The 18,078-nt window shown below is 35.2% G+C and overlaps 1 long non-coding RNA gene across 1 annotated transcript; it reads left to right on the top strand.

Annotated features, from left to right (window-relative positions):
- The first annotated feature begins 1,043 nt into the window (after positions 1-1,043).
- Positions 1,044-17,222, top strand: LOC308059859. Its single transcript, XR_013926467.1, has 2 exons — positions 1,044-14,373; positions 14,415-17,222. It is a non-coding gene; the product is annotated as an uncharacterized lncRNA (long non-coding RNA).
- The last annotated feature ends 856 nt before the right edge of the window (positions 17,223-18,078 follow it).

Raw genomic sequence — 18,078 nt, 5'->3', positions numbered from 1 at the left:
AAAGATGTAGGCTTATTCACAGCAGCAAAAGTGTTTTTCTTTTCAGTTGTATCTGATAGTGCAATGTTGCACGCTCCTTGGACACAAAAATTCTGACTGGCAGTTCATAATAAAACCAAGTAAATACTGAATTTATGGTAAGATGGTACAACAAAAATGAGTTTTCTAGAAAACTGAAAGCTCTGAAGTAAAGATTTCAGAATGACTTCAAAACACATAGGTATTCTGCTTTTTTTCTCAGCCAACTTAAGAGCTCGTCCATTTCCTTCCTTTCTTTCCTATGAAAGGTCTGTGTAGCCTGAAATCCTGAGAAGGGAGAGTAACAGACACTGCAGGAAGAAGCAGAAGAAAGAGCATAGAAAATGCTATTTCTTTGAGAGACATAATTAAATATTTAAAATATGACTGAAAATGAGATTGTGTCTGGGTGGTATTTGTTACTGGTGACTGCTGCTGTATGGCTACTCAACATACTAGCCTTGATAACATTCTAGGGCAATCAGAGCTACTTTTAATCTTGCACCTTTAAAAAAAAAAAAACACCTGTTTTGTTTGCTTTAAGCATACCTAAAAATGTATTTGCTCGTTCCCTTACTCTTGCATGGTGGAAAACACTGAAAAGCTGTTTCATCCTCCACTCCTTTATACAATTATGTTATGGTATTTATGGACATATAAATAATTTATTTAAATATTTCAAGATCTTCCAGATAGCTGGGTTTCTTTCTTTCTTCTTTTTTTTTAATAGAAGGAAAGGTACTGTACATGGGGAAAGATGTTCTAGATCTTTCAAAAGGATATTTTGTTAAGATAAATTGCCAGAATGACAGGTTAGCACATTAAGAACTAATTCTTTTTCTAATGATGGATCTAGGGTATTTATTTTGGACTCATTGTACCCCATCACTCACTGTTAATTTGTTACTGGGCTTACACAAAGATCAGAGATGAGACCAAGATTATTATCATTACTCATTTGTACACTGTCTTATTCATAGAATCATAGAATGGTTTAGATTGGAAAGGACCTTAAAGATCATGGGCAGGGACACCTTCCACTAGACCAGGTTGCTCAAAGCCCCACCCAGCCTGAACGCTTCCAGGGATGGGGCAACCACAGCTTCTCTGGGCAACCTGTTCCAGTGCCTCACCACCCTCATAGTGAAGAATTTATTCCTGATACCTAAGCTAAATATATATTCTTTCAGTTTAAAGCCATCCCCCCTTGTCCTATCACTACATGCCCATGTGAAAAGTCCCTCCGGCTTTCCTGCAGGCCCCCTTTGGGTGCTGGAAGACTGCAAGAAGGTCTCCCCCGAGCCTTCTCTTCTCCAGGCTGAACAACCCCAACTCTCTCAGCCTGTCCTCATAGGACAGGTGCTCCAGCCCTCTGATCACTTTTGTGGCCCTTTTCTGGACTCACTCCAAGAGATCCATGTCCTTCTTACGGACCTGAGCTGAATGCAGTACTCCAGGTAGAGGCAGTTTTTACCTTTCAGTAGGTAAATATGCTTACTTTTTAAAAATACCTGTATTGGTTTCTTGTAATGACTTCCCATACGTACTTCATTTCTGTTTCCGCCAGCTAAAATAATCAGAAGATAATGCTTGCAACAAATGAAATACTGTGTTTTAATATTCACTTTCTAGAGAAAGCTAATTTCAGAAGGACTTCTGAAATGTTTCAGAATATACAGCCTCTGTCAAACTGAATATTTTTCATCAATTATCTCTTAAGTTTTTACTTCGACCTTCTAAAAATTATTGAAATATAGAAGCATTCTTTTACAGAGGAGTTTTGAATGGGAGAATTTGGATTTCTAATATAACTTTAGAATGATCAATTTTGTAATGTATAAAGTGCATTGAACAACTGGATCTTATAAGGGGATGAAATACATGAAAAGTTGTATTATGAGTTCTCTTTCATGTTTTCAGCTTTTATTTTTAAAGGTTTTTATCTCGTAAAAGCTGTAGCTAAAACTATATAATCATTTCATGCAATGATGTTTACCACATTTTTTCTTTGAGAAAATTCTTTCTTGTAACAGCTGGAGGTGTGGCAAGTATGCAAAGTATTTAAATGTCAACAAATCCTTTCATACTTGTTTTACCATACTTGGTAGACATTAGCAAAATATCTTTAGGGCGACTCTTTCTTTAGAGGCTAAAGATGCAAATAATCACATATAAAAAATGGAATGGAGGGAGAGGGTAATTCTTTTTGCCAAATAAATCCCTTAGTAATAGATATATCATCATACACCATGGCAATCGAACATAAGATTAAAGCACATCTACCATGTTAGGGAAAGCTCTGAATTGTTTCTTGCCAAGAAGAATGCAACACACTGTTAGATGGGGAATGTGCTGTATGTCCTGGAATACATCCACCATAGTCCGAATTTCTACTTTCCATGAAACCTACAGAACTTGAGTACAAATATACTTTTATTTGTGTAGGTAATTCTGCTTTCTGCAGGAACAAATCAAATAGCTGTATTCAACCTTTACTCAGAATACCTAGATATTTCAGGAGGAGGTTTTTCCTTGTGTAATGTCTGACTAGAAATCTTGTGATTAACTCTATGGGCTGAAAAAATATGCCACTTACATCAAAAGAGATAACATCAGGAATATGAAAAAATGAATTATCGAATTGCTCAGGAATTATTCTCAAGGGTTTACCAATTATAAGTAGTCATACTTTTTATTTACTCTAAGCACAAAAGTAACATGTCTTAACATATAGTTTAAAGTTAAGTTTTAGAAATCTTAGTATTATTTTGCATAATTATTTAGGCCAAAATTAATTATCCATTTTTTTAAAGAAAATTTAGAATTTAAAAGAAATGTGGATGTTCAAAACTGATTCTCTCAACAGGAAATACTACATTTTTAATTACATTCAGCCTAGTTTAAGGTTAATCCATGCAGTTTATTTGCATGTAAAACCCTGCAGGCAGAAAAAAGAAAGACACAGTAAATTTGAGATAGTAAAGGTTTTTTTGTTATAATCCAGAGGGGGGAAAAAACCCAAAATTCAAAACCACAGAAATATTGAGAAAAGCATCTCAGTTAAGCTGTTTGTTGTACAGTAAAAGTAGAAGTTAGCCAGAACTCACATCCATTTGACAAGATTGTGTGTGATAGCCATGTAATAAACCAGGAACCGGTTATGATGAGCCCACACAGGTGATATGCCCTGTGTTCATGGGAAAGATTATTATAACTGCTGCTGATTTAACTGCCCCCAAAATGGCAATTGAATATTGTTGGATGCATGTATATGCAATTCCATGTACAGTGAGCACTGCTGGGCTTTGTAAGCCCACATTTCTGCTTCTGACATGGATGAAATAATTCCATTGGTTTAACCCCACATCTGTCAATGAACAAAATGTTTTACCCAGTTCCATATATTAATTTCACCCAAACTGAGTAATGAACTAATAATGACACAATCATTCTAGGTACCTAAGCAATCATAAACACAAAACAAAATATTAAAAAAAATCACAAAATAAAATTTAAACAGATAACTAGGTGTTATTCTGCACCTAAATCTCTGCATGCTTGATAAATGGTTGTGCAATATGATACACAGATTATTATTATTTTTAAAGTTATTACCGGCTTTAGCAACATATGTAGTACTGCTGATCGTTACAATCTACCTTAGGAAAAAATCTTCAGATTTTCTTCTATTTAAAATTATAATTCTGCACATCTAAATTGCACCTTTTTTAATATCTTTACATAAATCTGTTATATATTTTAAATGATGATAGTGATGGTATTTTGAAAAGGATCAGGTCAAAAAATGCACTGCTAAAAAGCTGTGTTATTTCATGGAATTTTCATTAAACAAGTCTGTAGAAGCAGATACCCCTCCCTTTACCAAAATAAGATGTACTCATTCTCTAATCTACTAAAAATGCCTCTGGCATTATCCTTCCTATACTCAGGGATGCCAGTTCAGGGTCACAGGTAGTAGCCCCTGTGCCACATACTGTAGCTAAATGTAAAATTATTTTATATTTCTGAGGCACAATTATTTCTAAATCGTTCATACCAAGAAGCATTTATTAATGATTGATCTATCCCAGAAAAAAAAATGATCAAAATTTTTTCAAATTATTTTAAAAGCCAAAAAGTATGCGATAATTCTCCAAATAAGAACTTCCTTCTATATTCACTTTCTGCTGCTTGAGACAATCAGCAGGTCTTAAAGTGAGAGCCATAAGGCACTACTGTGTAATGCTTTCACTAGAAGACCCTTCCAGGCAGAAGACTCTTTTTTTCATGGAAAAGTTTAAAAGTTAAGAAAACAGTATTGCAACAGGACGACTAGTTGCCACAATACTTAAACTTGCTTACATTTTGCTACACTAGTCCTGTGTTTTCATTCTTACAGTGATTGAATCTTCAATCTCTTTATTATATTGTTCAAATGATGCCTTGTCTAAGTGTAGTAATTTACATATACAGAGTTATATTACAAATATTCAAGCTATGTATTGTCACGAATTGGTTTTTAGACTGTTCTAACAGCTGTAAGACTGGAATAGAAAATCAGTCACTCTTGCAGAAACTAGTATCTTAGTAGTTTTCATCTATAGTATTATAACAGTACAGCTGTTATTTCTTTAGCAGTCTTTAGAGCAGGTCAAACAAGTGTTTTGTGTTTCACAAGATTATCTAACAGGCTTGATTCCTGAATTCAAATTAATAAAAACAAATGAGGAACTCTTAAGGAATTTGACCGATTTACTACATTTTACAAGAACAGTCAGCTTTAGTCATTCACTCAGACATTATAGTGACTGCATATTTCAATTAAAAAATCAGTCATTTAATTACTATTTTAATGTCATGGCAGTATTTTTTGTATTGATGTATTCATAGCCATTAATAGATAAAGACTTTTTTGTAGCCTTCAGGCACTGCTCCAAACAAGAGGAAAAGTAGTAACTGAGAACTCGTACAAACAGGGCTTCTCTCTGATTCTGCAGGAGATTCATCTCTTGCTGCTGACTTGTTCCAAGGGCAGATTTCATGCTGGGGCTGTCTGACCTGCATGGAGCGGCCGGTGGTTCTGAGACAGGACCTACTTGTCCTGCCTTCACCTCCCGCACCAAGCAGGGACAAGAAGTGTGACACAGACACTCTGTGGGGAGATCTCAGGTTTTGTTAGCTGGTACTGTGCGGTACAAATAAAAAGATTCCTGTACTGCCTTTCCTTCCAGCACAGGGGTACACCAGAGGCACCTGATACATACAGAAGCCAAATACTTGCAGAAGATTAGGCAATTTTCTTACCATTGCAGGACTTACGTTAAGCGTACTTTCATAATTGTTAGGTTTACAGAATTGTAATATTCGGCTCTTTACCCTCCACCTGCAATAGCTGGACATTAGACAATACTAACCCCTGAGTTTTATGTTTTCACCTCCTTCAATTTGTTTTACCTATGCCATGAAACTGGAGATGTTTCTCTGGTTCCTCTGTTCTCTTTTCTACCGACAACAAATAATCTTCATTTAATCTTAATGGGTTAATTTTCCTTAAAGGTCATGACTGGCTGTTGCTCATGCCTAACACTAGATGTGCCTCTTTCAGGAGGTGCTGAGCAAAGACTGGGCTGGTAGACTTTTGTTTTATGCAAAGAAGCAAGGGCCAGGAAACCACTTTCAGGTCTTGCTTGGGAAGAACCAGATCTCTTAGAGAAGTTACCTGTGCCACAAGGTATTTTTATTGTTTATTTTAAAGCTGCTCTCTTGGTGAGCGAAATACCTATGCATTCAGTGGTTCTTTTAGCAAAACTATCTTAAGTGGTATTATATTCTCTTTTGTTTAAGCTGTCTAGGTGCAAAGACTGAAGGCTGGAGCTGCTTTGGGATATGACAAGTTCTGGAAAGGAGATTTAAAACTCACGCTGCATGATACATAGCCATTGCAACACAAACTAGCAGGCTGCAACAAGGCTTTACTGTTAGTCAGATTCTACTGTCTGTGCTGTATTGCCTTCCTCCAGAGATCAGACCACACTACTACTCTCCATCCATCCAACCCACACTCCTCAGGGCTATTTAACCACTTATCAGGAATGAGCTACACCTGCACATCATCCATGTCAATCAACCCACTGCCTCTGGGGCAAGGCCACAGCTGCATGTTATCAATGCTGATCAACCCACCGCCCTCATTCCTCTACACGTAGTCTGAATGTGAGTTGGATAAGACATATAAAATTGCTTGAAACAAAACAGCAATGGTAAAAATTCAGTGTTCATACCTGAAAGGACTTTATAATAGTGCAGTTTAGACAATTACTTTTACAAAAATGCTGACACAAAGCCAAGAATGAGTGCTGCCAGAAATGAAACCATTTTTAGTATTTCAGGTTTTATAAATTCTTCTTGGTGTGCAGCATCAATCATAAAATAGCCAGATAACTCCTACTTGAGGTCATACATCACTATGCCAAACTCTCATCTTTGTCTTCAGAACAACATCCTGCTTGGCAGGCCAAGTGATTTCTATGGTTGATGTGGCAGAGTAATACAGGAAAACTACTGTATCTTCTGGTGCTGGAAACGTAGCTGTTCCACAGGTGTGGGCATACAGAATGAAGACACACTTGAAGTATGTATTAGAAAAGTAACTATATCGTCTTTCTAGAAACATCCAAATCCAAAAAGGAAAACATGCACTAAAAAAGTCCGTCTTCTCAGGGATGCTGAGAAGGATTGATCTCCACAGATAATTTAAGGTTTGCATCTTTAAACTATAAAGGGATGCATATTTAACTACTTCTAGGGGGTGAAAAGGTTTGTATTTGAACAGAGTAACAATTATGTCTGCAATTATATGCCTATCTTTTACCTTTATTTGTTTCTTTCCCTATTACTGCATTGAACCACATTGTAATAACTGCATAAATAATTCTAATCAATCCAAGTAACACAGCAGGATGTGGTCACACTTGGACCACATTTCTAAGGGTCTATTATTGTCATTACTAATGTTGCTGCTGTGCAAAAAGCCCAACACTGCATTAGTTTTTCTGCTGTTTTTTCCTGATGTGCGCATGGAAATATAGCTGTCCCCTGTGATGACAGCGAGCCTTGTTCTTTCCAGTGTTGCTGCCTTCCAGCTGACAATGAGCACACTGGTTTGTTTTCCTCGGTTGTATTAACTGCTTTTCTCCCCAGGATGACTTTCATCTTGTTTTTGTCCATGTTTGAATACCCTTTAGTTTCCTATTCCTCTTTTTTGACTAATGCCAATGATTCCACTCTAGTAAGTTTAATATGCAGATTTTATTGATAAACTGTTTATTCCAAATAGTCTATAAAGGCATGAGATATTTTTATAAAAGTTATTTTGGCACAGCATTGCTGGCATTACTGGTATTTTTATGTTTCTTGCATATTTTCCTTTTTTTAGGTATTTCTGCAAAATGTAGTCTTCTTTTTCCACATGATTGTGAATTTGGTCAACATTTTTTAAGGTAAGATATGGAGTAGCATGATTCTATTTATTCTAATATGTGATATGAGCATTGGATATTTGCTTAAATTCATCAAACTACTGAAAAGATTCAGCTTTAACTAAGTAATCATGATGACTGTCAGCTCCTCAATTCTAAGGCTATAGCTTTCCCTTGATTTTTTGCTTGTTTACAAGAATACTCAAGAGGAAATAAGGCTGTCCCACTTAACTTGAAAATCACCTGCAACTGACATTCTTGTCAATCTCAGCTACTGTATGGAAGACAAGTAGTTCTTAGAGTACAAACTCAACACACTTAGGGATATTTATCTGGAATTTTTTTGAAAATAAACTACATTCTTAGAGATTTGATGCAACATATCTATGAGTCAGACGATAGTATTCGGGTTTATTAAGATTTTCTATGTATCTTTTAACATAGTACCATATAAAGTATATTACAATAGTTGGTTAAAAGACAGCAATTGAATAAATTGCTTCCATGAGGTCTGTCTACAAAGAAAAGATCCAAGCTTCTAGCTCAATCAATAGAAAGAAAGTAAGAGAAAAACAATTATTTCCACACGCCATCAGTGCTCCTAACAATCTGATATAATTCTACCATGTTCCATTGAAAATACTCTCTTCTCAAGAGAAGTGGGATAAAATGCAAACACTTTCACTTACTGCTTTGACTTTTACTGACAATTGAGTTTCCATATTCAAATGTCAGAAATAGTTTTCAAAAGTCAATGTTTGCAAAGATTATGCTTTATTTATTTGTTTTTCCCTCTGCTATTTATTTGTTTGTTTTATCTTCTTGGAACATATTTTAAAACTGCCTGGATGACATTTTAAGTTAGTCTATTTTCCCTCTGCAGTTATTAGTAATTCATCAGCAGCTAATACTGCTTTTTGTTATTGAAGTTTGCTTAAGTAAAGAAAAACAACAACAATATTCATGCAGCCCAATTCTAAAAGCCAATACCACTTTTACGTGCCAATCTTGCAAAAATTATGCAGGTCTACAGAAACACATGTTAAACAGAAATGAATAGGACAAAGCACTGTGCTCAAAAGCACTATGCATTTTTAGTCAAAATGCTGCCTGATTCTTTGAAAAACTTAATCCTTAAAAATTCAGCTCTTTACCAGGATGAAGTTCACACTGTACAAGTCATTTTACATAAGTCAGTTATTGCCCCTGTTAAATGTAGTTTCATGGCTATATGAAAAATGAATACACTTAGTATGTATACACAGAGGGGTTTCCTTTAATATCACCGGTTGCTTAATATAAATTGGGGATTCACATTCTCAAAGGTAAATGAAATTAAAGATCAACTGAAAATTGCAGGAAATTCTGCGTTGTTTTCTGTTTGTTTTGTTGTGTTGTTTTTTTTTTTAAATAAACTATAATGATTCTAATGATAAAACCAAAGAAAGCATTTGTTAAGTTCAAAATACTTCCACAGAAGAAAAAACTGGAAGGCCTAATTATTATTTTGGGTTTTGAATATCCAAGATATCACCAAAGTCACCAGAATTAAGAAAAGCTATGCTAATGATGATTTTCCTGAAGAGAACAGACAGTTGAAAAAAGCTTTACACTTAAAAATATAATTAAAAGACAAATTTTCTGAAAAATAGAAGTTTTATTTAGTGAGCTCATGATTCCAGTTCTATGGCAATGAATATTGTGCATAGCTCCAATGGAGCTGAACTGCTATAAAATATGACTAGGAAATCAGAAATTACAAAATGGATGCTTAGTAAGAGCTAAATAAAAACAACAGAAAACCGCAAGAACATCACTATTTGGCCAATATTTGCTTTTCTTATACTTTTAAGTGGGTAAAAGTTTGTTTAGTAGTTACAGATGAATTTGCATCAAGCTTTATAAATAATGATCATAAAATCTGCTCAGTTCTCATCCTGATGCGTGCAGATAACCGATATTTATGTCAAGAGGTAATGAGAATGTGTTGGATGAAAATAATAGACCTCCAACAGAGTACACATTTATCTGCAAGGCTCTGTTTTAGAAAGCAGAATCAGTTAACTAATTGTCCCATTGTTACTTATTTTTGTAATTGAAAATACAGACAAATGTTTACTAGTAACCATGGAATTACATTGATACAACAGTGGTTTCATAGACTTTGTAGTACAAAGATTTATTAAAAAATAGAAAATCTACAATTATTCAAGCTATACATTCAGATATTTGAAAGTTTAAATTAGTGTAATATGCTTTAAGCAATAAACTACAGGTTTTCTTTTTTTTTTTTTTTTTTCCCCCATAAAAATTGACAATACTATTTCCACTTTTCTCTCATATACTGCATGGTGTTTTTGTTGCTTAAAAGAAAGTCTCCCTGTCCTTCATATTAGGATTAATAAGATTCAACTGTAGCAGGGATACATTTGGGAACTGGTTATTTATTCAACAGAAAAGTGCTTTTTTGAGAAAAGAGATGTTGGAATCTAGGAGAATAAATAATTCAAGATAGTTCTCTTCCTTTTTGTTTCAATGCTCAGGTGTATATGTCTCATCCATAAGAGATTCCATACGCTTCTTCAACCAACTTCACATTCATGTTAATATTTAACCCTTTCATCCTTATTCTGTAAAGCAAACCAGGGAGATTCTGCAGTCAAATAAAATAAACTTTTCTAAGACTGCTAGCTTATTTGAGAAGGCAGAAAGAACGAATGCTCACTGAAGAAATACACTTGAAAGTCTAAGAATACTAAAGAAGCTAACACGAACCAAAAGGTTTAGATTACTGTTACTAGAAAGGATATGTTTAAAATTTATCTTATGCATAAATATCAAAAAGATAATTTCCTGTAGTGTGGTTTGAAAAACTTAAAACATATTTTTTTCTCTATTAAATTATACAGGAAGAGAAGGGAAGTTTTTCAGTATTTTCAAACGAATAAGACAGACCTTTTCAGCTGCAAGGATTCTGTAACAAGAACAAATCAATGCCCAAGAACATTGCTCTTGAGGTTATGGTGCAAACACCGAGGAATAGATAATAATAAGTATTAAGGAAATCCCCTTGGAACATTTCAATTGTAATGTATCTGTACACTGCAACACCCCCCGAGAAGCACAGTGTCACATATAATTATACAGAGCCCAGAGATAACACAAAAGACCATCTGTAAGCTTTGAACAGATGTAGCTTTTGAATACTTGAGCTTATCTTGGTCTTAACATTTTTAAAGCTCAGAACAAGAGCAGCTTCAAAAACACTACTGGAGTAGGAACAAATTCAAGCCTGGGATATTCACATTACTGTGAAGCTGATGTTTTGCTCACTGTTTTTTAAAATAATGTACTTGCTTGATTACCTTGTGTTTTAAGGGGAAAGGTTTTTGTATACATAATTAATTACCTGCCTGTGGTTTTTTTGCAAATACCATGTCCTACAAAAGTAAAACCTGACTGAGATAGAATAGAATAGAACAGACTATTTCAGTTGGAAGTACCACAAGGATAATTTAGTCCAACTGCCTGACCAATTCAAGTCTGATCACAAGTTAAAGCATGTCGTTAAGGGTATTGTCCAAACACCTCTTCAACACTGACAGGCTTGGGGCACTGACCACCTCTCTGGGAAGCCTGTTCCAGTGTTTGATCACCTTCTCAGTAAAGAAATGCTTCCCAATTTCCAGTGTAAACCTCCCCTGCTGCAGCTTTGAACCATTCCCGTGCATCCTATCACTGGATACCAGGGAGAAGAGCTCAGCACCTCCTTCTCCCTTTCTCCTCCCCAAGAAGCCATGGAGAGCAATGAGGTTGCCCCTCAGCCTCCTCTTCTCCAAACTAGAGAAGCCCAAACTCCTTAGCTGCTCCTCATAGGACATTCCTTCCAGCCCTTGCACTACCTTTATTGCCCTCCTCTGGATCCAACTGAGTACCTTGACATGCTCCTTAAACGCTGAGGCCCAGAACTGCACACAGTATTCAAGCTGAGGCCTCACCAACGCTGAAGACAGCAGGATAACCACCTCTTTTGGTCAGCTGCTTACACTGTGTTTGAGGCACCCCAGGATGCAGTTTCCCCTCCTGCTTGCCAGGACACACTGCTGGCTCATACTGAGCCTGCTGTCAGCCAGCATCCCCAGACCCTTTCTGCACGGCTGCTCTCCAGCCACTCCTCTCCCAGCTTCTACTTGTGCCCATCATTACTCCATCCCAGGTGCAGAACCCAGCATTTGGACTTGTTAAAGTTCATCCCATTAATCATTGCCCAGTGCTCCAATCTAGATCCCTCTGCAAGGCTTCTTGTCCCTCAAAAGAGTCAACAGCACCTCCCAGTTTGGAACCGTCAACAGACTTGTTAATGAGGCAGCCAACCCCGGCATCCACGTCATTGATAAATACATTGAACAGAACTGTCCCTAGAATTGAACCCTGAGGAACGCTGCTGGTGGCCAGGGACCAGCCAAATGTAGCCCCTTTCACCTTAACCCTTGGAGCCCTGCCCTTCAGCCAGTTCTTGCCCCAGCAGACTGTGAACCTGCACATCCCACAGCTGGACAACTTGTCCAGAAGGATGATGTGAAACGGACGGTATCAAAGGTCTTACTAAAATCCAGAAAAAACTTCACGCACTGGGTGGGTGACCTTACCATAGAAGCATACCAAATTAGTGAAAGAGGACTTGCTGTTTGTGAACACGTGTCGCCTGTTCCTGATGACTATATTGTTCTTTAAATGCCTTTCAGTAGTACCCAGTATAATCTTCTCCATAATTTTTCCAGGAACTGAGGTTAGACTGACAGGTCTGTAGTTCCCTGGGTCTTCCCTCACACTCTTCTTGTAAATTATAATAACACTGGCTAGCAGATGTATTTAATTTAATTAAGGTAGAAGGGAATGGTTCAAAGTTCCATGTGGGAAGGGCTTTTTTTTTTATGGGGGAAAAGGAAGTGGAAGCAGAAGGGGAAAGAAAAGGGGAAAGGGGAAAGTATAAGGGAGTAAGTAGGAAAGAAAGTCTGAAGAAGAAAGGCAGAAAAGGAGATAAAATCCTATAAAATCCTACAAACCATGAACTATAAAGCTAGAACTTCACATACTAATTGTAAGGATGGTTATACACTTTCAGTCCCAAAGGTTTCATACACCTAAACAGAGATAGAGTTTCACTGAATAGCGCTAATGAAAATCATGAATTTAATGATCCTGTACTTGTACCCACATAAACAAAGGGTATCAGTCTAGAGCAGTGTTAGCTTCGTGTGCTTTGTGAGCAATAAAATTATAACCAAGGCATTAATAAAATCTCATTTCTTCAGTTCAATAATCACTTGTTATTAAGAGTGAAGACCTAAATGGAAAATAAAATGCATATTTCTTTGTTTTTCATATGCCCATAAATCCCCCAAACCATGTCTATGAAAGGTAAAAGCCATGATGTGAAGTAACTTTGTAAAAAGCAGGTAATATACTTACACGTGAACAAAGTTAACTCTACGGACTAATGGAAACCATTAGACAAAAAATATTTGAAAAACAAAACTTAGAAGTCTCTGCCCATGTATAGGTTCCTTATCTAAGAATACTGAACAGATTAGGGAAAAAAGAAAAAAAAAAAAAGAAAGAAAAGAACGGAAATTCAACAAGATCCACATATTTTCATCACCATAAGAGCAAAGTACACTTTCCCAAATCAGTGAAAAGTGTGCTTACACGGAATGAGATGGTAAGTATGTTAACTTGCAAAGATATGTGCTGGGGGGGAAAAAAACCCAACAACAAACAAACAAACAAACAAAACAACAACAACACAACCCACACAACAAAAACCAAACAAACCCACCAAACACCTAATTTTTATGACAAGGACAGAATATTTATAGGTTTTACAGTGTACATCAAGTTTCTGAAGAGAAAGAACCAACCTCTTTCACTTCCAAATATATCCCATTTTCCTAACTGCAGGCATAATTCTGAGGTGCTATTTACTTGGTGAATCTTCCCTTTATCCCTAGAAAGTCAAATATTCACCCAGAGTTTATCTGTTGCTATACCAAAAATGGTCCTGATATCCATCAACTGGTATTCCTCTTTCCCTTGTGAACTGTGAATTAGCTTAGAAAAGGCCTGTTTGGGAACTTTCAGACCTAATGTATACCCACCAAAATACAAATAGAATGATATAGTCACTTGAGCCAATCTTTTTTTTTTTTTTTTTTAAATCACCTACAAATAATAAGCCGTGTTCATGTTCAGCACAGACTATGCGGAAGTATTAGTTTCTTGGCATTGAATATTCTGACCTTCAATAGAAAAAAAATATCTAGATTCTCAGTTCACTTTCTTTATCTTAGGAAGACGAAAAGCCGAGTCTTCCATCCTGTTTTATTTTTCTCTGACAAAAATCTCACTAGATTCTTGTCTGCACACCGAAAAATTCTCACAAGAAAGACCTTGGAGTACAAGTACCTCGAGGAAGATACCTGGGATCTATCAAAAAGATTAATATTTCTTAGAATTAGAGTCCAGAGATTTCATTTTTTAAAACAGCTGGGAGATTTCCCAAGCATGGTCAATTAGACCATAGGACTGTAGTCAGTTTAAAGTAAGAGTAGCCCATTTATTACTAAATTTTACTGTAACTGTAAGATATATTTCTACTTTTTAAAAAGGCTTTATGTTTGTCATTACATATAGACAGTTTTTCATATTGACTTTATGTTAAAACTTGGTAAAAGAGAATTTGCACCTGCTTAGACATCTAATTCTCCACTGGTTTTAATTTAGTGTATTTTTTTTAAATTGTTCTGCACAGTAAAAGAGTAACAAGTAGTAACAAAAGAATGAGATGAACAAACTTGAATATAAAGCTGAGACACCAGTTTTGATCCACCAGGAAAAGAATAGTTATATTAGACATAGTATTTCAGTATTTAAAAATAAGAATAATATCAGCTATTTCAAAATTTTCCATGAACAGGAGCTAAGTCTTACTTCCAGATACCATTAAAGATGGAAAACACATCCATTCTTGGACACACAGATTTAAAGCATTGAAGTTTTTGCATGCAATTTAGGTATGAAAATTTTTGTTGGCAAATAAGACATAAGCAATAAAGTCAGTGGATTTCAGAGGGCACATGTAAATTTGGTCAGATAAGTAACTCCCAAACTTTATGTCTGTTTTAACTGGGAGCTTGACTGAGTTGTCTCATTATCTATTGATGTCTGAAACATGTATATATGATCACCCCCAAGAGGCTGATGTGATTGACAGAAGTTTAATTTAACCCTTCAGTCCTGCTATTTTTAAATGATTATTTTCAAATTTAGGGAAAAATAAAATCTTAATTTCTAAGAATGTGGAGGGGTTTTGAAATATGTGATTTTAAAAAAATTAATTCATATTTTATGTAACAAAAATATTATAAATATTCTGTGTTACAACTTTTATTATGCATCGTTCAGTTATCGGTAGCCAAGATAATATAACAATGTTTTTATATATTAATATGGGAAATTCATTTCAGCACATTAATATTTAGATATCAGGTAAAAGCATGAGCAATAGATGGATTTAAAAGGAAAAGGTTTTGCCTTCATCCTTTATGTTCGTAGAATACAAATATAGGTTTAAGCAGATTAATAACGTATAATCTGTAATATATGTAATCTATAAATAAAGTCAGTATGACTATGAGTGTTTTCTTTCAAGGGAGTTCACTGTTCAGATCATGTAAATTGTATAGAAATAGGGAAAAAAGGTAACATAATGACCCATAAAAATATTGTATCCTGTGCAAAAAGCAAATGCATACACATATAGTCCAATCCTTATTCTATGAAAGAAATAAGAAAAGTAATGAACTAATGCTTAAAAACATTGTCAGTGTGTGCTAGGCACCTAATAATTTGTATCTTTCACCTTTTTTTTCTGTTACTTTAGATGTGAGTTTGTTTTTCATAAATACAGAGCACTTACAATTTCTATTATTTTTTACTAGATTTATGGGCGATTATTATTTCAAATTCTTATTGTTCTTCTATTAAGAACTAGCAAATAAAATGGGAAGATACCTAAATCTACACAGCTACATTTGAAAAACTGACTCAGGGTAAAGTATGCCTGAGAGATACATTATTATTATTATTATTATTATTATTATTATTATTGTTGTTGTTGTTGTTGTTGTTGTTAACAATATTGAAGGTATTTGGGGAGAAGAAAAAGTAAATTAGGGAAATTCTGGTACATTTTTAATACTTGAAAGGCTTATGGTAATGTTAGGTTGACTGCATTTTCGTAAGATTCCAACTCAGTTTATTACCTAGCCAAATTCTGCAGATAATTCCATATTTTGAAAGAGAATGTTTACATGGCAATCTATGCCATGCTGATTTGATTCTTGAGTTTCTATTTTTGGAAAATTATGTTTTAAAGATACAACTCTAGGACACGATGAGTTGGGATGAAAGTGTTGAATTCTGTTATATGTGTCTTGACCACTGAGTTCTTATTAACACTTATTATTACTATTCTCTAATCCATAACTACCTTGGCAGCCCACTTATAGTAACAACGGGATCTCACCAGAAATTATCACCTTCCCTACAGTCAGAATTAGTACATTGCAGTCCTGACTGATTAAAATTGGGTCATTAATTCTTGTCAACAGAATACATTTATCATTTTAAATAAAAGTAGAAGGGAGCACCTGAAAAGATGTTACATAAATGTGTCCTCAAACTTGCATTCCACTAATAAAACTTTATCCTACTAATTCAGACAGAGAAAAGCAAAAGGTCAGAAAGATTTTAAAGTCATAATAACATATTAATTGCCAGAGCATTAGGCCATCTGTCATGAAGCAAGAGTCCTTGTCCTCAGTAGTGGACTCCGTTCTATCAACAGTGTAACTGCTGTTTGGTGGCTATGTGTTAGTTTAGCTCCTCCTGGAGCAGACATTTAATTGAAACTCAGACTCGCAGAGTACATGGCTCCCTGTTGTTAATTGGTCTTTAGAGACTGTTAAGAAGTATGCCAATTATCTCTACCCCCAGTCCTAAAACAACAACAAAAAATTTTAAAAGAGAGAAAATAATAAGGTCACCTTGTCTTTTCATTAATAAGCACTGATACAAAAAGTGTCATTTTTTTAAAAAATGTTAAGTCTATGTGGCATTGTCTTTGGATACAGACTTGAACAGAAGTACGGCACAGCAGCTGTTCATGTACCACTAAGGTAGGTGGCCTAGAGACTGTCTGATCAAAAACAAGTAATTTTTTTTTCCCTTTTCAGTGAAAAATATTCTAAGATCAGATTAGGAGCCTCAAGTTAGGGTATATAAAAATTATGCACTGTAAAATGTCAAGATGCCTGAAGAAGGCAGATGAGAGAAATAAAGCAACAAGTGTTCTGTTAGAGTCCTAACCCCCTTCAGAGAAGATGACTTTAAGAGCTAATTAGAAACGTTTTTCAGCACAAGGAATCAGCTGTAATTTCTGATGTAAATTACTTAAACTTGGAAAAGAGAAACAAAAATGTTTAGCAATCACTTCAAACTCTAAGACAAAAGCATCTAAAATCTGTGTAATATGCAGTAATACATTTTACCTTTCAGAACACCATTTGAGAACTAAAAGCCACTATTCGTTAAACACTAAATCTATCCTTAGATCGTATAAAAGGACCATAAATAACACTCTCTGACATGATTTTGTATTTTTTTTTTTAAAAAGGAAAAAAAAAATCTATCATAATGGTATAAATAAAATTATTTTAAGGAAAAGGTAAAAGAAAAATGAAGTCCAGAGTCAATATATATAGTCAATAGGAATGCTTACAAAATTAAATATGTTTGCATACAAGATTTTAATTTCCACATCTCCAGAACAAAAATAACATTAATAATACAATCTCATATACAGTTCCCCTTGTATTTACAATCAAGCTACTTAATATCTACACCTAGGAACTTAAGCCTACAACTGGCTTTGTCTTAAAAGTCAAGCTGTTTTTACAATTTTTCCTTCTTACTGTGGGAAAAAAATAATAATTTTTACCAGGAAGAATATTCAGAGAATGGAATGAATGGAAGACTTTTCTCTCTTCTAACCAACCTTCTCTCATATTTATTAATGCAAGAGTCTGGTGTATACTAGGAGTGCTACTCTGCAAACTCTTAAGCATGCAAGGCATGTAAAGACCAGGGAAAGTTGCTAAGGGCAGAAGAGGTACCTCACATTTAGCTGGTCAGTCAAATCATTTTATGTATTTGATGAAACGGATGAGACAGAAACACAGACTAATGTAAACAGCACTGTTTAGGGTAGTTTTCTTTCTGCTTCAAATGATAAAACAGCATAATGTATGCCTGTTAGGCAATGAAGCAGTCTGCAAAAAATACAGAGAGTTAAATGCAAAGCAATACGCAGAATAACCATGTTACCTACCATGAGAGTTGTAGGTAATGCATATTGGGGCAGCACCACATCAGGGCAACACTTTTGGGACTTCAAGTAATGTCTTTGAAGAGCACTGCACCCATCAGCTACACAAGGACTTCAGAAGTTCAACGTTTAAAC

Source organism: Falco punctatus (genome assembly GCF_963210335.1).
Source record: "Falco punctatus genome assembly, chromosome: 3".
Lineage (NCBI taxonomy): Eukaryota > Metazoa > Chordata > Aves > Falconiformes > Falconidae > Falco > Falco punctatus.
Note: the sequence above shows the minus strand (reverse complement) of the source record. Positions and strands in the feature narration are given on the sequence as shown.